The 24,936-nt window shown below is 36.4% G+C and overlaps 2 pseudogenes; both read right to left on the bottom strand.

Moving 5' to 3' along the window:
* Positions 1 to 8,578: 8,578 nt before the first annotated feature.
* LOC110920364 lies at positions 8,579 to 10,369 on the bottom strand (annotated as a pseudogene).
* Positions 10,355 to 24,936, bottom strand: part of LOC118479402 — an 81,889-nt pseudogene continuing 67,307 nt past the window's right edge.

Here is a 24,936-nt window from a genome sequence, read left to right as displayed (position 1 = left end):
AGTACCGGCTGATGGTACCGCTTTTCCCGATTGATGACCCGTGTCCTGTATGTCAGAAGTCTTGCTTGGATTCTTTTGGGGAGCATGCAATCCATTGCAAAGAATTACCAGGATTTAAATATCAACACGATTTAGTTCGTGATGTGCTTTATGATGTCCTTAAGCGGGCAGGGATCTCGGCAAAAAAAGAAGCTCCGGTGGACTTCTTGACCGATCCATTAGAAGGGAGATCTGCCCTACGGCCCGCTGACATTCTTGTTTTTGGATGGGAAGGAGGGAAACACGCGTGTGTTGATTTGACAGGTGTGTCCCCCTTCGTTGGGCTAAGGGACCACGGGTTTGTGGCAGGTCAAGCAATAACCAAGGCAGAGGCGGCCAAAGTAGGTAAGCATGAAAAAGCTTGCATCGAGAATCAACACGTGTTCGTCACGTTCGCTTTCGATACTTTTGGCGCTCTCGCCCCTGACGCGGTACGGTTCCTCAAGCGAGTTCAGCAGGTGGTAAGCAGTAACACCGCGCATGTTAAGGGGCAGAATTTTGTGTTTAGCAGGGTAGGGTTTGCTATTCAGAAGGGGGGTAGCGGCGCAACTTGTTGCTCGTCTACCTGCCATTAGTCTGTAATCGTCTCTGTTTTTATATTATTAATAATATTATAAAGTAAGTTTTCTCTTAAATATATATATATATATATATATATATAGAGTAGGAGTTGGGTGGAAAGTGTGTTTTTCCTAGAAAGTCTAGGAAGCAATAAGAACGCGACATGTGGCATTGAAGGATTTTATCTAAAAGGGCATTTATGTACTTTCACAATCTATTTTTATTTTAGGAAATTATCTTCAATAACTAACTATCCATAAATTTCGGAATTTTTTATTTTAGATTTCTGATCTCACGTAATATCAATAATTCCTTCGTTTTCTTGCTGGAATCTATCAGCATGTTCTTGATACTGTGTTTTAACAGTTTGTTCTTGGTGATGTGTTTTAACAGCAAGCACATTCATACAGCTGTGTTTTATTATTCAAATTCATACAGTTGTGTTTTAACAGCAAGAAGATTCATACAGTTGTGTTTTAGCGTTTAGATTCATACAGCTGTGTTTTAACAGCAAGCAGATTCATACAGTTGTGTTTTAGCATTCAGATTCAAACAATTGTGTTTTAACAGCAAGCAGATGCATACAGTTGTGTTTTAGCATTCAGATTCATACAGTTGTGTTTTAACAGCAAGCAGATTCATACAGTTGTGTTTTAACAGCAAGCAGATTCATACAGTTGTGTTTTAGCATTCAGATTCATACAGCTGTGTTTTAACAGCAAGCAGATTCATACAAATGTGTTTTAGCATTCAGATTCGTACAGCTGTGTTTTAACAGCAATCAGATTCATACAAATGTGTTTTATCATTCAGATTCATATAGCTGTGTTTTAACAGCAAGCAGATTCATACAGCTGTGTTTTAACAGCAATTCAGATTCATACAGCTGTGTTTTAACAGCAAGCAGATTCATACAAATGTGTTTTACATCAGAAGATTTCTCCCCAGCTTCAGATCGGCTTCCGGTAACTGGTCCGCTGCTATCTATCCTTTCCAAAGTTTCCTGCTTTTTGAATCTCTTCCCTGCAACCAACAAAATACCGTCAATTACAAACAAGAATCACCCGTAATCGCTTTGTAAAACACGCAGTACAATGAAAGCTTGATCATACGTATATGGAACAAGGAAAATCTCTTATCTTCATCCATGATTTTAGGTATTTTTGGTATGATTTTGGGGGTTTCCGAATTTGGGTTTAGAGAGAGAAAGAGAGAGAGGGAAATTGGCGTGAATTAAGGAGATGTGATATCTCTGGCGGTTATTATTGATTGGTTTAAAACACACATAAGGACGAAATTGCCCCTACTCATTTAAAACAATCTATTAAATATTGTTAATTATTACAAGATTGCCATTGATTTAATCTCAACCCTTAAAAACACCAATCGGATGGACAAGATCGCTTCCTAGACTTTCTAGGAAAAACACACTTTCCGTAGGAACCCTACTCTATATATATATATATATATATATATATATATATATATATATATATATATATATATATATATAGGCCGGTTATCATACAAATAACCTAATCGTACATTATGTACGCTTCATCCACAACCGTCGGATCATCTTTCTTAAACAGCGCGTTTTTCTATTAAATTTACCAACATAGAATTAATAAAAAAGAAACCGCCAAGGTTAAAATCGTCAAATTTAAGATCAAAACACCTGATAAACGGCAAACAAAACCTCAAAAAATCATAACGTAAGATCCTAAATCAAAACCAAAAACGAAATTATAACAATTAACCAAAAATCGATCGATTCCTATTCACCAAATCGATCGATTACTATTCACCAAATTCTTCTGAGAAAATGAACTTCTGATGAATTTAGAAATTCTGGATGGACTGACTATCGAAGAAGATGATGCAGAATGTCAAATCATGTGCGAAAACGTCGACAAAGCAAATGCGAATTCAGTAAAAAAAGAATTCTTTGACATTTCATATAGTTTGCGAATTCATAGGATGCACATGCGATATCAGTAAAAAGTTACGTATTGTATGAGATTTCAAATAGTTTGCGAATTCATGATAATGCACATGCGATTTCAAAACTTTTTAAAAAACTCTTCATATAGTGTGCGATTTCAGATAATTTACACATGCGATATCATAAAAAAGGACATTTAAATATTTGGTTTCTTACAGTTTGCGAATTTGTTTCGAATCAAGTGCGATTTTGAATAAAGAACACCGCAAAAAAAAATTTAAAAAATACTTTGTAATAAAAATGCAAAAAAAAAAAAACTACCAATCTTAAAAACTAAAAATAATATTATTTTATATAAAAAAACTTAATTTATTAACAATGTGACTATAATTTGACATGTAATGATGAATTTTACAATAAATACTACTAAACTTACCACCCTACCTATATAATAAATTTACTATATTAATATAAAAAACCTTGATAACTATCTTCCATATTAAGACATAGAAGACCAAATAAAACACACACAAAAACACAGACCAAACAAAAATGGCATCTGAAGATATAGAAAAAATCAAAAACATTGCAATCAAAGAGCTATTGTCAACTCGCACGTTGACAGAAATAAGCACTGATGTCAACTCTTCTCATCTGGTTCTTGATGTGCAGGGCAAAATCCTTGAACAAATCAAGAACAATCAAGCAGTATGGGAAAAGCTACTTCAAGAACCACCAACAAGCTTCAGAGACAAAGCTTTGGATCACATAAAAGAGCAATCTCGAGCTGATGACTTAGCCTTCTCTTTCCTGACAGATGCTCTAAACACTGTGAAGGAGAAGATGGAGTTCAACTCTAATGAACGTGACAAAATCTTTGCTTCAAGTAACTAAATTTCTGTTTAATCGTTTTATGGTTGTAGCTGTGTTTGACAATAACAACTATTTTGTATTTTCGATATATGTTTTGAACAAATCTTATGCTTTATTATAATTTAAAATCGCATGAATGAATTAGAGATCTTTGAACAAATCTTATGCTTTATTATAATTCAAAATCGCATGTATTAAAAGAGAAAATCGCATGTGAAAAATGATATAAACTAAATATAAACTTATACATATAAAATCGCAAGTTTATACTACTAAAATCGCATGTGAAAAATGATATACACAAATGAATATAAAATCGCATGTGTTTCGTATAAATTCGCATTTACATTTAAAAAAACATTACTCATCCTCGTCATCTTCATCTCCAAACACCTCTTCCCACTAATCTTCTTCTTCAGATCCATCATCATCACTACTGTAATCTTCAAAGTCATCTTCCTCTTCGTCGTCTTCACCCTCATTGTCTTTGTCTCTCACACCATCTTCAATCTGGACACCCTTCATCTTCTTTTTTCCCTGTTTACCTTGTTGTTTGGCTTTAAGCTCGCCGCAAGTCCGAATGTCATGACCTTTTTCATTGCATACGCTACATGTCCTTGACCTTTTCCCTTTGCGGCTGATCATTTGTTCCTTCTTAGATTTAATCCTTCTATGCGAGCCGCGGCCTTTGTTTCTTATACCAGTCGGCACACGAACAGTAGGGGGAGCATTAGTTACTGGTTGTTGATAACCAATCAACTTTGAAAATCGGTCAAATTTTGGATCAAGTTGCTTGGTTATGCGACTCTGATCAACTCTCTCTTTAAGCTGCATCATTGGATCCCTCACTAAGACAAGTTGATCAAGGTCGGAAATCAAATTGCTAACCAAATACTCCCCTGTGTGGATGATTTCACGAGCAATCCGTTTAGCCTTGTGTTACACATCCTTACCACCAATATTTAGATTATACTTCACATTTAACTCATTGGGCACCACATCCTTCGTCCATCTCTTCGTAACATATTTGTTTGGAATTTCTTTAACACCAAACATCTTGAAAAGAAAATATACGTGTTTGCATAGCAGCCCATACTGCTCAAAAAGCAAACAGCTACACTGTGCAGTTATATCATTTTCAAGATTCTTGAACCACACCTATCAAATAACCAAATAAAAAAATAATAAAATTTAAAATCGCAAGTATAAATATAACAATTTCGCATTTCTAAACAATCATGTAAGTGAATAAATTTAATATCGCATGTGCAACATAACAATTTCGCATGTCTAAAAAATTATGTAAAATAAATAAACTAAAATCGCATATGTAATGTAACAAATTCGCATATTTAAAAAACATGTAAAATACCTCCAATAAACCATCTCCATGTGCTTTAAAGTCCTTCAACAATATTCTGATATGTGGACCTTCAACTTTGGTGTCCATTGGCAAACATTCGGAAATTGTTCCATGTATCTCTAATTGCTGATCAAAAAATATAGACCTGGTGTAGATCTTAGCAGCATCTTTTTCCAATGTAGTTTGACTCCAATCAGCTGGCTCAGTATATCTTGAAATATGATCATTTTTTCTATGATTGAACCTTTGTACATCCATTGCACCATCAAAATGATTCATAAACTCTACAAGTGTGAGTTGTGAATTAGCAACCTGACAAAAAAAAATGGTTCTCACTCTCTGATCTTGAAGTTGTTCTCATAAGACCTGACATTGGCTCGTGCCGGTAAAAAGCCGGAATCCACATGGATCTCATCCCAAACATATCATCAATCCATTTGTTTTCAGTAAGACCGAACTCAATCATCACCAACTTCCACTGTCTCTCGAATTCTTCGGGCTCAATCGAATCAGTCCAAACAATGTCGCACATCCTCCTTTTAAACTCATCATTATTGCACAACTCGTGTCCAACCTTTAACAATAAATGCATTTTATATCAGTCTATTACAAAAAAACTATAATAATAAGAAATAACACCAACAAAACACAAAAATATTGCATGCTATACCTTATCTGCCACTTTTTTCATTATGTGCCACATACACAATCTGTGTCTGCTAATAGGGAAAACCTCCTCAATAGCCTGTTTAATAGCAGGGTCTTGATCCGTCACTACAACATTAGGCTGCCGACCAAATGACTTCAAAAATGAATTCAGAAGCCATTTATATGATTCAATACTCTCTGATGCCAACAACCCAGCTGAGAGTGTTACATTACGACAGTGGTTGTCAATGCCAGTGAACGGAACAAACACCATCTTGTACCTGAACAACACATGCGAAATCATGTTTATTATATGCGAATTACTAAAATCATATGCGAAACCAGGAAAAAGGCATGCGATATATTCAACACCACTATGTTGTCTACACATGCGATATTGAACACTCATTATCAAACAAACATGCGAAAATCAGTAACAAAACATGTTTGTCTTTGAAACACTTACCTGTTTGTCTTGAAGGTTGCATCGAACGATATCACATCGCCAAATTCCATATAGTTAAGTTTGCATAAATCATCAGCCCAGAACAAACCAGTTAACCGTTTGCCATCATCAACAGAGTATTCAAACGAAAAATCAGCTAAATATTTTTTTTTGTCAGACATCCTATTTATTACCATGTCAGCGTCATACTCTCCTATATAGCTGTTTATTCGCTTCCTAAAATTTTTGCAATCATCAGCCGTAGCACCAACGTTCTCGAAACCACCATAACGTTTCCTCATTATATGGAAAGCTTTGACAGGACCAAGGTTTAAAGTGCCTAGTTCCCATACCATCTCCTCCTGGACATCTGACAATTGTCTGTAAGCTGGGAGCATGTGAATGTCATTTTGACATACAAACTTATGATTATGACCATCAACAAATCTCTTTACTGTATATAATCTACCATCCACAGTGCAAATCATAAGTTGAGCTTTGCATCCGGTCCTAATAGTCCCCCTGTTCCTTGTTTTGAATTGCTTTTTTGACTTCGAATGATCATCAATACACAGAGGCTTATGTCCCTCTTTAGAACAAACAAAATACTTAGTTTTGATTATACCACCACTGCATACTTCACCACCTTTCCGAATAGAAAAACCAGCTAACTTAGCATATGATTGATAAAACGCATATGCTTGTTCAATAGAGATAAATTGCATTCCAAAAACAGGTGTAGCTGATGCCTGAACCTCCGGAGTGTAAACCCTTTGATCTACATGAATAAAAAAAAAAAAAAAACATAAAACGTCATATAAACCACATGCGAATTGTCTAATCAAAAACATGCGAAATGATGATATTGATTAATCTGAATTACATACGCGATTTATTACATAGTAACATGCGAAATTGCAAAAAAAAAAATAAAATCAAATGTGAATTGTAAGAGTAATAACATGCGAAGTTATACATGTTGCTTTTCAAAAATACAAAAGTGTAATCAAAACATTCAAACTACAAAAACAGCTACAACAATGCTACGATTAAACAAAAAACAATTATACGAACAATTTAGATATCTGAATTAACATAATTACCAATAGAAAACTCGTTTGCAGCACTTGAACTTGAAATTGGAATTGGATTTGCAGGTCTCGGATTTAAAACATCCTCAATCGAAACTCTCTGATAAGCAGATAATTGAGCATGATCACCGATCGGTCGATTATCTTCAAAATCAACTTCTGTTCGTCCAGTGCTACTCTGTGGATCCATCGAAATAGACAAATTGAATGAAACCCTAACACATAAGAACGAAAACTGCAAATTGTGAATTATGGAAAATTTGAAACTGATTTGAATAATAATTACCGGGATATCAGTGTAACGAACTTCTCGCTGAATGAATGAAGAGACGAATTTGCCCTCTGGTGATTAGGTTAACTGTCTGATTTAACCTTATTAAACCGAAATGAATCAGGACACGTGTACGGCTCACAATATAGCGTATATAACGTAGGATAACCATATTTGTACCATACTCTTTACCTATATATATATATATATATATATATATATATATATATAGGGTAAGGTTATTGTAAAAAAGACCAAAAGTGTGAGAAAGGTAAAAAAGAATCTCAGCCATTAGATCTAAATTAATTGAAAAGGCTAAACAAGTAATTTTATTATTAATTCAATTAATTAAAAACTTCCCATAACCGCCACCTTAATTATAGGAAGTATATAACACCATTCAGCAACTATAACACCATTCAGCAACTATATAACACCATTCAGCAAGTATATAACATCATTCAGCATTCAACAAGTATATAACACCATTCAGTAAGTATATAACACCATTCAGCATGTATATAACACCATTCAGTAAGTATATAAACCATTCAGTAAGTATATAAACCATTCAGCAAGTATATAACACCATTCGGCAAGTATATAACACCATTCATTGACTAAACATCTGATCGAAACATATTTTTTTCTCTATATAAGTATAGCACTATGGTACTCATATTAAAGATAAAAAACGCTCGTTATTATGGTGTAATTTAAAAAAACAAAAGTTACGTACAAAAAGTTATTGACGTTTAAAAAAGACGGGGGAAGTTATATGTGCATTACCTAATTTCTAGTGGGTTTAAAAGACTATATTGCCCCTAGATATTTCAAATCAGTCCAAATTAATGAAAATATTTTACAATTTGGTCCCTATTGATCTCAACCATTAGATTAAAAGATCTAATGGCTGAGATTCTTTCTTACCCTTCTCACACTTTAGGCCTTTTTTACAAGATCCTCTACCTATATATATATATATATATATATATATATATATATATATATATAGCGAAAACTAATTAATTTCTGACAAAAGAATATTGATAACAACTAAATTTATATACATACTATATATGTTATATCTTAATTAAGTGGGATGGGACAAATCAACGCACTTTCGTTGCCCATCTCTCTTATTCATTCAGGGTCACCTAAAATAATGAATGTGAATGAGTAGCTAGCGAACCCAACAATGCAACATTAATTGAGTACATGCAGTCTTTGAACTATTGACACGTCAAAATAATGGAGGGAGATTATTCCTCACTAAAGATGAATTGGGTGAATCAATTGTTATCCCAAATTCACAATACAAACATAACACAAATTAGTGATACTAAACCTTTGAGATGTCTTCCGACAGCTTTATACGTGGCTGATTATTTATCTCAACAAGCTTGAACACGCAACCTAGAGCAGGCTGAGCAAAACATGTAACCAAATTGGTTCCAATCCCAAAAGAATCAACCTCATGACCCTGACCAGAGCAAGCAACCAAAATTTAATATAGAATCTGTACATATTTATAGATTCTTTTTTATTAACAAGGGCAAAGCAAAACAATCCGTTAGGTTCATGATAACTCACATGTTTGTTTAAAGCATCTAAAGTTTCCTCATTAAGGTTATTACTCGCATTAACGTTAATCTTTCCAAACCTAGTACTGTGAAATTCCTTTTCAGTGATGTGAAAAAAATTCATGGCTTCACACGACAGATACGCAAGGTTACCAAAGTCTAATCTAATGCCTTTTGCTTTATACCTGAACAAAGAACGGTAATCAAGCCTAGATACGACATATTAATAATAAAAACACAATCTTTGACAGAAAGAAAGTATATTACACACCCCCTTATCATTTAGTGCTAGAGCAAAGGCGCAAAAATTAGGAATGCCACCCCTCATCACCTGATTGGATGGAATCACGGAACCACAAGGATAATATTAGGTAACCAATAAATGAAACTAAAAAACTTATACATATGTAAGGTGATTAAAGAATTCTCATACATCGTATGTATTCACAAGGGCTAGAAAGTTGTCTAGAAATGCTAACGCGTATGAAACAAAAGCTGCCAGCTCACTTTGATTAGTCTCACCGAATACACCCGCTAATGAACTTAATCTCTGTAACACGGGCAGAAGTAGAGCAACACAAATATGAAACATGAATGGAAATATAAGCTTGTTAGATCAATTAATTATTTCTTTTAACTAATTTGTGATATTCATGAGATTACAATTTACAACTACACCTTTGAGTTTCTCTAACCACACTTGTGTGAGATCAACAAAAACCTTGCATACTCTTGACCCATCTTGACTTTTGAGAGACCTCTATGTAATTTCATCAGGTCCCTAAATATCCACAAATTGACTAATAAATGCGTATCAAAAAACATCATAATGTAGTAATTTATATAGCAGTTGCACAGAATATTTGAACTTTCACTAAACGGATAGAAAGGTTATATATATCATAGAAAGGTTATATATATCACACCAACTGTGAACGAGCTGACAAAAGCATGAGAATGGGTCCCACAAAGCAGAATTCCAAATAACTTCCCAGCTACACAATTGCTATATAACACAAAAATAAAAACAGCAATGAGCTACAACAATGTTTAAGAACATGTTGATTAACATACGTGGTCGACACTAATTACCTTGTTGCATCAAATCCTCCCATGTAGCAATACCTCAATGCCCCAACACCACCATCTGGGCCATACAGATGAAATAAACAAAAATAATAAAAACAATAAATAAAAAACTAATTAAAATGTAACCATATAATCAGTTGATGATATAAAAAAATTGGGAACTCTAAAACATATGCCCAAAAAAGCCCAAACTCAAGAAGAAGATTATTCTTCCCAGCAACAAAACGGTGTCTTGCAGCGTTTGTAGTAACTAAAGAGGCAAAATTTATAAGTTTCACAAAAGGAGTTTCCAATAGTTGAATCACCTAACAAACAATAATATAAATATGTTTTCCGAACACTATGTAATGAAAAAACATCTTGCAAAATGGACATATAAACCGGTTTATAAGACTCACAGCAACAAGGCCTTCAATCCTCATCAAGGGTACTTTCGGAAACAACACAGTAAAAAGACCACATCGGACAACGCTAACAACTAAGGGCGAGCTCTTTTGTTGGTGCATGCAGGACACTTGTACTGCTTGATGTGTTCAGCTTTTGCGAGTGTGATTTTCACACACTTACCATGAAACCATATCTCATAGATGTCGCAACATATCCAGAACTCATCTGATGCATAATTCACACTGCAGGCCCCACATAAGGTTTCTCCATGCTCATCCTCATCATCCTCCACCTCTTCATCATCATTCATTGCTACCGCTTCTCGTGGCTGCTGCTTCGGGTACTTTCCGTCCGGGTCCCGCTGCGAGATAAAACCATTGTTATATCGAACAGCTAGAGATTTAAAAATACTGCAAGCACAAAGAAAAGTATTGAAATCTATTTTGTTTTACCACTTTTGAGTTTGACTTGGACTTGGTGCTACTGTGATTAGAGATAGCGGTTTTCTCCTTGTGGTTTTTCTTTATACTGCCACTTACAACCTCAAAGATTTTTTAGAGATCCTGTATCATGTTGAACAGTCTCTTCCTGTATCATTGAAGGAAAATTTCAAAATAATAATCCAATGTTAATTTTAAGCAAAGAAAGATGAAAAACTTCTATGTTGTTTTACAAGATCTATACGTGAGACATATATAAAAAGATACATTTCTAAGAATTATCTTCCGGGAATCTATGTTAAGAATTATAAGTTACATAATAATAGTGCTTCCTAAACATGGATGGTAGACCTAGTTTTTCTCAATTTCAAAACAATGACGTGATAAAAAAAATATTTTCCTTAAATTATAGTGCTTCTTAAACAAACTTAATGTGAAATCATAGTAACGACTTCAGATAAAAAGATTTGTATCAATTCTGTAAGTTTAAACGCCTAAAGTGCGACTTTCTAAATCAGATATGCAAGATAATGATTTGAATGTTAACCGTAGACCAATTGTTCTATCAAAGAAACATCAGAGGTTAATGTCACCTAAATGCAACTATGCAAAGTTAATTACCTATTTGTCCCAACGTAGTTAACATACCTGACACCCAATGTTGGTAACATAGTTTCAAATTATGTTCCCATGGAAGCAATATGATAACCTGTTACTAGCCAAATCAGAAAACTGGAAAATTTTGTCATTTTGCTTATGCGAAGCAATATGATACAACTTTGTAAGAACTGTAAATGTAAAATTTTAGCATTTAGGTTTTTGTAAGGTTAATAATGATACAAATGTTAAAACTTTTAATATCTATTAATTTTACCTTTTTCGTGTTTTATAAAGATAGAATGGTATATAAAATAAAATAATGTTTCATACAACAATAGATTGTGTAAAGAAAACAATTTTCTCTATCGCCACGTCAGCACATTTGTCACTTGGATGCCACATATGCGCTATCGCGCCATATCAGCACATGGATGCCACATGTGACAACTGCCAAATTTGCATGTATCCGAACAATTAATTAATGTTGATTAGTGCTTAATGACTGTGCTTAATTACAACTGATGATTTAAACTGCTTACTGATTACTGCATCATACCTACATGTGCATCACATATTGCATACTATCACATCATTTATCACATACAAACTTTAGTGACATACACGATGCACAAAACACAGTTAGCACCGTTCGCGGATAACTCAGAAATATGCTGACAATGTCAGTACATGGACAGACAGTGTTTTGAGACCCCGTAAGGGCCAGAGACAAGGTACTACACTAGTATGGTGTGTAGGGAAGTAAGGACCTTAAAACTGCGTCACTAGGTGATAGTTTAAGTGCCGGAAAGTGCCTAAAACCCACTCAAAGTGCAGAATTCTGCATTAATCAGCAAAAATCAGCATTTTAACATGCTGGTAACATGCAAAAATATGGCAAAATGGTCCTGTATACTTTCCTAAGTGTCGGGAATTAAAAGTGTCACAAAAGGGTACTTAAAGATTACTAAACGGAATAACTTGACACTTTAACGAACCGGTATCTAATCGAACAACCGTACATTACCCTGAACACCAAAATATTTCTAGAAGCATTGTTTTATTATTTTTGAACTAGTTATGGTCCCCGAACACCCTAACATACTACATAATACATCCTACACTTAAAACACTAGAACTTACACTTAACCTTCAACTAATTAACATCTTTTACCATCAAATTTACACTTAACCCCCTCCCACTTCACATTTTCGGTCACAAGGTGGCCCCACTTGTGATCTCCATAAATCTTACAAGATTTATTTTGATATTGCTTGGATTTGTGAAGATTTAGTAAGATTATGTAGTGTACTCTTGGGACATAATAACCAAAGGTTAATGGGATTAGATGGATATAAGAAGCTCTAGAGTTCACCATCTTCACAACACAAAAACTTTCCTTTCCTCCTCTCCCATTCACGACCACACTCCACCTCCACAACACCATCATTCTTCAACCATTTCCATCCATTCTAAGGTGATACAAAGGTGTAAGGAGCTAAGTTAGGAAGCTTGGAGCTTTCAGAAGTTGAAGGACCTTCACCGTTTGCTTTTATCCACTTCATTTCTACACTTGATCATCCCTAGCTTAGAGCTAGTTGTAAGACTCTCTTAACCCTTTGATACTTCTATTTTTAGTTGGTTAAAAGATGTATTATGTTGATAATCACAAGAACACCAAAAGACATAAACATGAATCTTGAACATAAAGCTTAACATATGATGAAATAGTGATGAAACTGTGTTGTTTAAGGTATGAATGATGTTTGCTTGTTATTTACTAGGGATTGTGAGGTTGATCATCATAAGGAGCTTGCTAGATTGTGATTAAACACATGATCTAGCAAGTTAGAGGATGATTATGTGATGAAATAAGATAATCATCTTCTTGTGTAAACATGCTTGATAAATGAAATGATTTCTTGAAGATAAAATAAACAAAGTGAATTAATAGTCTTATGAATCCAAGATTTGTGAATGATTTTCCAATAAAACCAAGTTCAAAATATGATTTCTAATAGATCATGGTTTTTACTTAAACCTACACTACTTTTAGTGGAAAAACAAGTGTATAAACACTTATGAAACAAGAAGGTCTAATAAATAAACATTTTTGTAAAATGTGATTACAAGTAGTAAACACCAAAAACTCTCAAGAATGGGGTTTTTAAGGAAATAAACACACTTTAGAGGGTAACTAGACCTACTAAAAACATTACCAAGTTACTACAAGTTTTTGTGAAAGATCAAGTTCATGTTGTTATGAAATTTGTATAGTTTTTGCACTTGGTAAGTATAATATTATTTAGGGACTGATTGTTGATTGTTATGATGATTTTTGGAAACGAAAATGATATGCTTTAATAGCATGGATACCTCCATTTTCAAAGGAAAGTATGGCAAAATTTTCTAAAAATACAAACACTTAGAAAATATTTTCTAAACAAGTGTTTACAAGTATGTCTTAAACTATGTTTTTCAATATCAACCTTGCCATAAATTTTGTTACAAAAATATAGTGTTGGAGGTTGGTTTTTGTAAATAAAAATGGATAAATATATATTTAGAATATATATTTTATATTAAAGACACTTGTGTGAATAATTGTATACCTTGTGAAATAGTTATATTATTTTAGGGTAAAATAATATAACTTGCAAATACCAAGAACTTACAAATCCAAAATAATACCAAAGATTACAAGGAATAAAATATAAGTTACACACTTAAATATCGTGAAGCCGAACACAAGAACGTAACTTACAAATATTCCGGAAAGTACCATTCCAAACATATTTTTGGTAAATATTATTTTGGATACGAGAAGTGAAAATATGATTTTTGTACATATTCCCAAATTATATCATATTTTCGACCAGAATAAAATATATTATTTTTGGGAGATAAAAATATATTTTCCTAGTATATTTAGAAGATATATGGCTTTTGGGAAAAATATATATTTTCTTGAAATACATTATTTTTGGCCAAATGAGTTTGTATATATTTTTTTTGTGAGACTTGAAAATATATTGTTTTGGAAATATATATTGGGAATATATTGGCATATTTTTATTTGGAATAATACGCCGAAATATGACGCCAATACATGGCAAGTTATACAAATACAAAATACGAAAATACATGTATGAGATACCCCCATCCTTGGGAAGGAAATACTAAAATAAATACTTGAGAAGTATTGTTACAAAATGTTGTCCAACGATTATTCCAAAATCAAAATATAATTTAAAGTTAAAATAATTATTATTTTAACAAGTGATTATAAATTGGAATAATATTAAAGACATAAAAGAGACGTAACTCAGAAACGTTAACACTAAGTCAAGGCACGACTCGCTCGTCTAATAAGACCATAGTACATTGTAGGTAGTCGTGTACGCCGGAGGAAACTTTGAGTTACAGGCGGATCCGAAGAACGCAAAACCGTGAGTTTATGTCTCCCTTTTCACTTAAATGTTTTCAGTTTTATAACTTCGGGGGTGAAATACATGTTACATTCTGCTTACAAACAATTACCATGGTATGATTAGCTAAGGAAAGGTACTGCTAGATCACGTGAATGGGTAGGCCATTAGCTTAAGACCATTAATCCTTGTATAAGGACCGAGGGGCATGAGTGATAGATCTATTGGGTGTTGCGAGACCCACCCATGGGCCTGTGAGTTGGCCGCATGTGGTGACTATGTCGTTCCGCCGGAGGGGCCGATACGAAATACGCATACAGGTTTGAGTACTTCCTATGCCATGTCACTTACATTAATGTATTAGCTACACATTAATTGATCTGTTTTTCCTTATTGCTTCATACCAGTTTACAAGTACATACATACAAAGGTTTTCAAGAATCATTCGTGCACACATACTAAACACATGAACTCGCTCAACTTTTGTTGATGTTTTCAAACTACATGTATTTCAGGGAACTAATAAGTGGATCTGGCGGGCGTTGAAAGTTTTTATGGTGATTTTGAAATAAAGATGTCATCCATGGTCTTTGGGTTTGGTCGGTGTGTCTTATTCCTGGACGAGACACGTTCCCCAATCCTTGGTGATATTTAATATCTTTCGACGAGTCCTTTGTGGACTCATAAACATTTTGGTAGGATTGTAAAACTTAAATTCGAAGACTACGTTTTTAAACAATGTTGTTATGTTTTAAACTTATTCAATGGCTGACAAACCAATGGTTTTGTCATATAGCTATTGTTATGATTGAATGCAATGATATTAAGAAAGTCACACCATAATCACGCTTTCGCAAAAGTCACGGTGTGACAGCTTGGTATCAGAGCTTCGATCGTAGCGAACTAGGATTCCTTCTCGAGTCTAGACTACGATCATTAGGGCTCTCACGAAAACGATCTTTATGACATGTTTTCATTGCATACAAAAAATGCCCAGATCCAGGAGACAAACATTTTTTTTTACAAATTGAAGACACAAAACACATTTCAGAACTTATGTTCATAATTCAGTCTTAGAGACTGGGGAGGATCAGTCTTAGAGACTGGGGAAAATTGAGTCTTAGAGACTGGGGAAAATTGAGTCTTAGAGACTAGGGAAAATTGAGTCTTAGAGACTGGGGAAAATGAGTCTTAGAGACTGGGGAAAATAAGTCTTAGAGACTGGGGAAATTGAGTCTTAGAGACTGGGGAAATTGAGTCTTAGAGGCTGGGGAAAATTGAGTCTTAGAGACTGGGGAAAAGTTTAGTCTGAGAGACTGGGAAATTCAGTTTGGGAAGCTAGGGGTTTAGGGACTGGGAAATCCAGTTTGGGAAGCTGGGAAGTTTAGTCTGAGAGACTGGGAAATTCAGTTTGGGAAGCTGGGGGTTTAGGGACTGGGAAATTCAGTTTGGGAAGCTGGGAAGTTTAGTCTGAGAGATTGGGCAGTTTAGTCTGAGAGACTAGGAAGGATAGAAAGTTTCATGAAGAATAATGTGAATACATGACTACATGTTAAATTACTTTTATTTGCTGTTAGGCCCTAAAGTGTGAGACTGACGCATCAAATTAATACAACGGGTTATGGTTACGAACTGGGCCTTACAGGGTTAGTTTATATTAGGTTGTGGACCTTTATAGGTCACTTGGGCCAAGCTTTAGGCCATGTGGGCCAAGCAGACCCAAGGGAAGCCCATGTAGGGAGTTGGGCTTAGGTAAGTATATAAACAAGTTTCTAACTTGTTTTTAGGGTTGAACATTTAGGTTTGAACCTCATTGTTACAAAAGTTCTAAAGAAGCTAGAGAGAGAGGCGATTTTGGAGTTGTGAGCACTTGTACCGGACGATTTTGCTTTGATAGTAATAGAATCGTGTGCAAGTGTTTAAAGGTGATTCGTTGTGTTCTTCGTATTTCGTATTTTTCATGTTTATTCTTGAATCACATCAAGTTTGGATTCCGCACAAACTTGGTGTTGTTTGATATCATTGAAAGATCCGTTTTACGGGACTTACAAGTGGTATCAGAGCCATTAGAACCTGTTTCTAGGCTCGGTTTGATATCAAAGGTTCAAGATTTTCGTTATTTTTGGGTTGGTGTTCTTCGCGTTCTTCGTGGTGTTCATCGAAATTTAAAAAAAAAACACTATATTTTGGTGTTTTGATTTTGAGAGGGGCTGTTAAAAGGATTGAACGTAATTTTTAAAAATTTTGGAAATATCTTGATTTTAAAATTTTCACAAATTTTCGGTGATTTGTTGATTTGACAGAATCTTTTGAAAATTTGTCACCACCACCGTACATTAGATCTGTCAACCACGTTCCCGAGTCATCACGGTTTCTACTCTTCACTGGTCTCGAGTTATCATCTCAACGGTTTCGACTCCCAAAATATCTATTCCACACTGTTCTCGAGTCGCAATCACATTCCATCTTCACAACTTCACTGCGGTCATCACAGTCTCGACTCAACTTCACAACTTCAAAGGTCTCGACTCAATTAATATCCGGTCTCGAGTCATCTTCACAACACCACAAAAGGTCTCGAGTCGCAACAACGGTTTCGAGTCACGGTTTCGAGTCGCAACCAGAGCTCCTGCAACTTTCGAGTCGCAACCTTTCGAGTCGCAACCAGAGCTCCTTTCATCTTTCAAGGTCTCGAGTTGTTCATCTCCGAGTCGCAACCTCATTCTCGAGTCGCAATCAGCCACATCGAGTTTTAAGAGGTCTCGAGTCTGTCACCAGGTTTCGAGTACACTGCCATTTCATCACAAGTCGTAACCAAGGTTTCGAGTGGTGAGTTCTCAAGTCCACTGATTTCCGGTCATCTCCATACCTGCATCTCCGGTCTGATCATAACATACCTGCAACATCATCATCATTCGTCATCATTCGTCGTCATCAGCCTACCTTAATTAACCATTTTCGAGTCTGATCATCTGTGTCACCGTCAATCACTCCTCCATAACCATAACCCTCGTCATCTCTGGTCATCTTCTCCGGCTTCCGACGACCACCACCTGCATCTTCTTCATCGTCATCACTAATCCACTCATCACCGTCATCATCCTTCTCCGGTTGTCACCACCGGCAACGGTGAACTTGTTTTGAAAATTATAGTGGCGGCTTAAGTTTGAAATTAGGGTTGCGGTTTGTTTTTGAACGAAGAAGACAGACATATAGTTATTATTTTTTTAATAAAATAATAATAATAATAATAATTATTTTAATCATTAGATCATCATTTCTTAATCATTAATAATAATAATAATAATAATAATAATAATAATAATAATAATAATAATAATAATAATTAGTTTTCTTATATATTAATTAAAAAAAGGGTTTGTTTGTTCGTGATAACGGTTTTGACAAATTTTTGAAGTGCGGTTCAAAAAGCGGGATCATTCGCGTGCAAACGGTTTGAGTTAGCGAGTACACAGGTTCTTGCTTTGGGATTGTGTTGAGAAAATAGTTAAAAGCGCACATTTTTGGGGGATCACATTTTAAAAATGTCTTCTAAGAGAGAGGTGCTTGAGCAGGAACTCCAAGGATTCAGATACTCATATGGTGAATCTATAGAAGCACTTACAGGCAGGTTTGCTGAACTGCTCTCTAAAATGGAGAAGGCAGAGATGGTGGTGTCTACTCAGATGAGCAACAGAAAGCTTCTGGATGCTGTAAAAGGGATTCCAGATCAGGCGAACTGTAGTTGGTTTAGAAATGTTAATCAGATAATATTGACAACTGACTGCAACTGTTACAAAATGAAGTCAGATGAGCTGATATCACTCATCAAATCATATGGCAATGCTGACAAGCAATCTACTCAAGGCAACACATCTGCTGCAGTGTGCTCATCCACTTCTGCTGATTCATCACAAAATTCAGCATTTATGTTTAACAAACCCCTGGCTCGAGAAATTACTAAAGAACGTGAAGAGATACTTTCTGTATTTTGCACTCCTGAGTGTAGAGAAAGAAATGAGGCATATCGGTTACACAACGCTGAGCTAATCGAAGATTATAATGACATTAAAAGAAAAAATTTCACTTTGGCTAAAAATGAAAAACTTTTTAAAGAAAAAATTGAAGCTCAGCAAAAAGACATTATCAAACTTGTCACACCCCGATTTCCACGTGTCTCACCGGTGGGCCCGGTGGGGGATTACCGTGACGATGTTGGCAACAATATAGTCAAACCACACAATTATATAATGCACAGCGGAAGCATAAGATAAATATATAAATTTCAACCTCTGATCGTAATATCAAAATGTATTACAAGGGTTGAATAAATCCACAGTGGATCGTAATTAATCATAAATTATTGTTCCATCAGATACTGCAATCAAGCTTGCGAGGCTTATCCCGACGCTAGGGAGCTAATACCAGCCAATTACGTTTAGGTACCTGCACTTAATCTTTTTGGGGAAAATACGTCAGTTTACACTGGTAAATACATTCAACTGACACATTTGAAAATGTTTATCAAAATTGATTTGAATGCACAAGGCACAAACTCTTTTATAACTTGGGAAAATTCATAATGATCTTGTGAACGTTTTACATGTTCTTTTATGCGTTCAGTAGCCCGGGTCGTGCCGGGTTAAAGATTTATAGACACACCACGTTTGCGTAAAACCGTAGTACAGAAACCAACGGCTACGTCTTTTAGTTCTAGTGTCGACACTTTATACCGGGTGTACGCCTACACCGGGATGTCGATGGTCGTGGCCATTTCGTAAAATGATGCCGAGGATATCCGGGACAACGGTCATTAAACCCCCCAAAGGCTTATAAGCAACAAAACTGTTTAAATGAGCCGATCATATTTAATCAATTAACCACCTCAGCGATGGAATTATATAATGCTCAATCAAGCGGTATTAATATACCGTAACCCAAGCCCATATAGGGGAAATAAGTTAAAGTATTTACCTTTGCAAGTATTAATCCTTAATTTAGATCAAGTCACCGATAGCTTTTACTGGGGCTCCTAATCTGGAACGAAGGTTTTAATTAACCTCTTAGAATCCTAACGGTCCTTATATTAGCCGTAGCTTAAACCGGTTGATTCCGATATATATAGATATGGTTAATTCGCACGAAAAGGCGAAAACCGAGAATGGAGTATGATTTGGACCCAACAAGTTCAGAGACTTGTTTTATATGGGTTTATAGTTCATACTCTGGATTTTGGGGTTCAAATAATATAATTTGACCCATATCGGCTATTGCACGAAAACTAGTTCCATGAGCCGTACCGTGTGCGCAAATAGGCGAAACGGTTAACCATAAGAGTCGTACGCTTATTTCCTAAGTCAATATGCCTTAAAAGTATTTTTGGTATCAGTAGGATACCTTCCGTAATGCCCGTAACGAGTTTAAGTTTATATTATGCCCCGTAGGGGCTTTTCGGTCATTTTAAAGACTTTAAAAGGGATTTTCGAGTTCTACAGGAAATCTGAGTTTCCCGAACAGCTTATAAAGCTTAAAATACTTTATTTATTATTTAAAACCAGTAGCAACTGGAATCGGGTCAAAAGACCTTGTAGAACTCCCGTTTTGGCCAAAAAGGGCATATTCGGTATGTACCGAACCGTAGCCATAACCGCAGGTTATGAGCAAGGTAAAAATTATTAAAAATCTTTAAAATTCCCAAAATATTATTTTACCACAGTGGGTAAAAGTTTTGGTGACGAAAACTTGGGTTAGATGGGCGTTATGCTAATTGCGCCGTTAAATACAAAACTTTCTTAAAAGTGCGCCTTTTAGCATAACTCTCATTCTAGACCTCGGATTGACGTGAAACTTTAGGGACATGCTTATAATTTAACAAGCAAGGTTTTGGTCCGTTCACGTGTCCGAAATACTCGTTTTAATTTTAAAAGGCCGTTACGGTCAACTTTTAGGCGAATGACGGAAATACGTAAAAGACTCGGGTAACTCATGAACCGACCACAGAGGCTTATACCAACATGTGACCTGGTCCTAAGAGAGTCCTAAGGTATATTTATACCTCACTAAAACGGGTCAGAACTGAAGTCAAAGCAAAAGTCAAACTTTTGCGACTTTCGGCTCCGAACCGGTTCTATATAGTAAATGATCGATTCAAACGAGCGCAAACAAGTTTATATACTTATTATCATGTTTTATGATTATCAAAACAGGTTCCATAACATATATATTACAGATTATGCTTAAATCGCTAAAATAGCTTCCTGTTGACTTTTTAACCGCACGTTTGACTCGATAATTGACATAGTTAGAGTGGTGATCAGGGGGAACCATTTTAGAGGTTTAATACCCACATAAATACCAACTCATAACTATTTTTGATTCGTCATAAGACTGAACCATTTGCAAGATATTGCAATGACAACCGTTAGTTACGACGGTTGTGTTTATGAGCTATAACTATGGAAATGCAAGACCAAATTGATTGTGAACGACTTACAAAAGTGTGTTCTTGATTATAGAACAGAAGAGAATGCTAGGGAGCTCTTGAAATGATCAGTTGTAAGTGTTTTGTGTTGTGTGATTTGTTATGCACAAGGTGTGGCTATTTATAGCCAAAGGAAGCAACTTATGATCATTACAAGCACTACAATCAGTCCAGAGCTGATGGGTAGATGTCCCCTAAGTGTATGGGTTGAGCATAGGGTGCCCATGCCCCATAATTATGTGCATGATCGTTCACAAGCTCCAAAAGTCAAGAAACTACAACTTTCTGCATTTGGGCGTCGTACGCGACCCGCATGGACATTCCATGCAACTCTTACGCGGGTCGCCTGGGATCAGAAAATCAGACGCGTAATAGAGGAGGCTCGCGGCCCGCCTCAACTTATGTTTAAACCTTACGCGGGTCGCGTGAGGTTATATTTTCTGAATTTTTCAAATCTTTTATAATGATTACAGAATCGGGTCATTAATAACGAAATCTTTCGTAATGATTTGCCTGACCTTTCGGATTTGAAGGGGTAACTTTGCGGTTTGGCCCTCGGTTATTTACCGATAGGGGCCTCGTGTTAATTACCCGCATTATTAAGTCCCCGGTTTATTTATTAATTATTCTGAAAGCCTTAACTTTCACTGTTGACGCTTTTAACCCTTCTTCTACGAATTCGATCGTAACTTTCTCGTTTCATATCGAAACTTCGCGAAATTCATATATATTATTTTAGTGAGGGTATAATACCGTTACAAAGTCTTTGGAACGTTAAAGGGCCACTCAGAGGTATTATTAAACATGTTGACGCAGTTAACCCCTGTAGTTTGTAATCTCTCACTTTCTTCCGCGTTTTAGTTTTGTACGATCTATAATTTATTCGTCTGAAGGTTTAAGCATTATTTAGGGATACTATACAGTATATTTACCCTTGTTGATATTTTATAACCCTCGAATTTATATACTTTCAAGGTTTGTCAAAATTAGTCCTTTATTTATTATAGATGCCACATGTAAACAAATGACACGTGTTAACACATCATTGGACACAAAAATTCGAGGTGTTACATCCTCACCCCCTTAAAATAAATCTCGACCCGAGATTTACTCAAATAAATAGGGGTATTTTTCTTTCATTGTAGCTTCGACTTCCCACGTATATTCAGGACCTCTATGAGCATCCCATTTGACTTTTACAATCGGTACGTGTTTTCTGCGAAGCTTCTTCACCTGTCGATCTTCAATCGACAAAGGCTTTTCTATGAACTTTAAGCTCTCATCTATATGCACATCTGTGTGTGGAATCACCAACGATTCGTCGGCGAAGCACTTTTTGAGATTGCAGATGTGGAACACATTGTGAATTCCATTGAGCTCTTCAGGCAAGTTTAGTTTATAGGCAACTGATCCGACTCGTTCAATGACCTCAAAAGGTCCTATGTATCTTGGACTCAGCTTGCCCTTCTTGCCGAAGCGCATCACCCCCTTCCAGGGTGACACCTTAAGTAATACTTTTTCACCCACTTCGAAGTGGAAATCCTTACGCTTTGGATCAGCGTAGCTCTTCTGCCTATCACGGGCAGCCTTGAGACGTTCCCGGATCTGGACAATCTTGTCCGTTGTCTGGAATACAATCTCTGGTCCCGATAATTGGACCTCTCCTACTTCCGCCCAACAAACAGGCGATCTGCATTTCCTACCATATAATGCCTCGAAAGGCGCAGCCTTTATGCTGGTGTGGTAGCTATTATTGTAGGAGAATTCGATCAGGGGTAGGTTTTTATCCCAGTTACCACCTAGATCGATCGCACATGCGCGAAGCATGTCTTCTAGCGTTTGGATAGTACGCTCACTTTGACCGTCCGTCTGTGGATGGTAAGCCGTACTAAAGTTTAAACGCGTGCCCAAAGATTGCTGGAAACTCTTCCAGAAGTGCGATGTGTATCTAGTATCCCTGTCGGAGATAATAGACACAGGTATGCCGTGTAAGGCTACAATCTTATCAACATAAAGTTGGGCTAACATATCGGAGCTATACGTCTCCTTGATGGGTAGAAAGTGAGCTGATTTAGTCAGCCTATCGACTATGACCCATATTGTATCGTTTCCTTTCCTGGTTTTGGGTAACTTGGTTATGAAGTCCATAGTTACGCATTCCCACTTCCACTCGGGAAGTTCAGGCTGTTGCAGCAAGCCAGACGGCTTTTGGTGCTCGGCTTTGACTTGAGCACAAGTCAAGCACTTTGCTACATGGGCGGCTACAGACTTTTTCAAGCCTATCCACCAATAATTTGCCTTTAAGTCTTGGTACATCTTATCAGCACCAGGATGGACTGAGTATTTGGAACTATGGGCTTCCTGGAGAACAACATCACGTAGTCCTCCGTAAACTGGAACCCATATACGTCCATTCAGTCTTAGGATTCCATCCTTGCTAAGAGTCAACTGCTCCTCAGTTACTCCCAGCTTTTCATTAGGGTAATTAGCTTCCAACACAGCCTTACGCTGCGCAGCTAATATCCTTTCTATCAAATTATTCTTAATCTCAATGCTCTTGGCATTGATTCGAATGGGTTTTACCCTTTCCTTCCTGCTCAAGGCATCGGCGACCACATTCGCCTTGCCGGGATGGTACCTGATTTCGCAGTCATAATCATTCAGGGTTTCCATCCAGCGGCGCTGTCTCATGTTCAACTCCTTCTGGTTGAACAGGTGCTGGAGGCTTTTGTGATCAGAATAAATCACAAATTTAATACCATAGAGGTAATGCCTCCACAACTTCAGTGCAAATACAACGGCACCCAATTCCAAATCATGGGTGGTGTAATTCTTTTCATGCACCTTTAATTGCCTTGAAGCATAGGCAATCACTTTGCCCTTCTGCATAAGCACACACCCCATGCCTGTGTGTGATGCATCGCAGTAAACTACGAATTCATCTGTACCCTCAGGTAAGGTCAACACAGGTGCGTTGCTTAGCTTCTGCTTCAGTATTTCGAAGGACTCTTGCTGCTTCGGGCCCCAAATGTACTTTTCTTTCTTCTTGGTCAAGGAAGTCAAAGGCGCAGCAATCCTTGAAAAATTCTCAATAAATCTTCGGTAGTATCCTGCTAAACCCAGGAAGCTACGGATTTCGGTAGGCGTCTTTGGTTCTTGCCAGTTCATGACCGCCTCTACCTTAGCGGGATCCACTTGGATACCACGCTCGCTCACAGCGTGTCCTAAAAATTGAACCTCTCGTAGCCAGAATTCACATTTCGAGAATTTGGCGTAGAGTTTCTCACGCTGTAGTAATTCGAGAATGCAACGGAGATGCTTCTCGTGGTCATCTTGGCTTTTAGAATAGATCAGGATATCGTCTATGAAGACTATGACGAATTTATCTAAATACGGCTTGCACACGCGATTCATGAGATCCATGAACGCAGCCGGTGCATTTGTGAGCCCAAAAGGCATCACTAGGAACTCGTAATGACCATAGCGAGTCCTAAATGCAGTCTTGTGTACATCTTCGTCCTGACCCTTAGTTGATGATAACCCGACCTTAAGTCGATCTTGGAGAAGTAGCTTGCTCCTTGCAGCTGGTCGAACAGATCATCGATCCTTGGTAAAGGATATCGTTCTTTATGGTAACTTATTCAGTTCTCTATAGTCGATGCACAACGCATCGATCCGTCCTTCTTCTTTACAA

The sequence above is a fragment of the Helianthus annuus genome, chromosome 16 (genome assembly GCF_002127325.2).
Source record: "Helianthus annuus cultivar XRQ/B chromosome 16, HanXRQr2.0-SUNRISE, whole genome shotgun sequence".
Lineage (NCBI taxonomy): Eukaryota > Viridiplantae > Streptophyta > Magnoliopsida > Asterales > Asteraceae > Helianthus > Helianthus annuus.
Note: the sequence above shows the minus strand (reverse complement) of the source record. Positions and strands in the feature narration are given on the sequence as shown.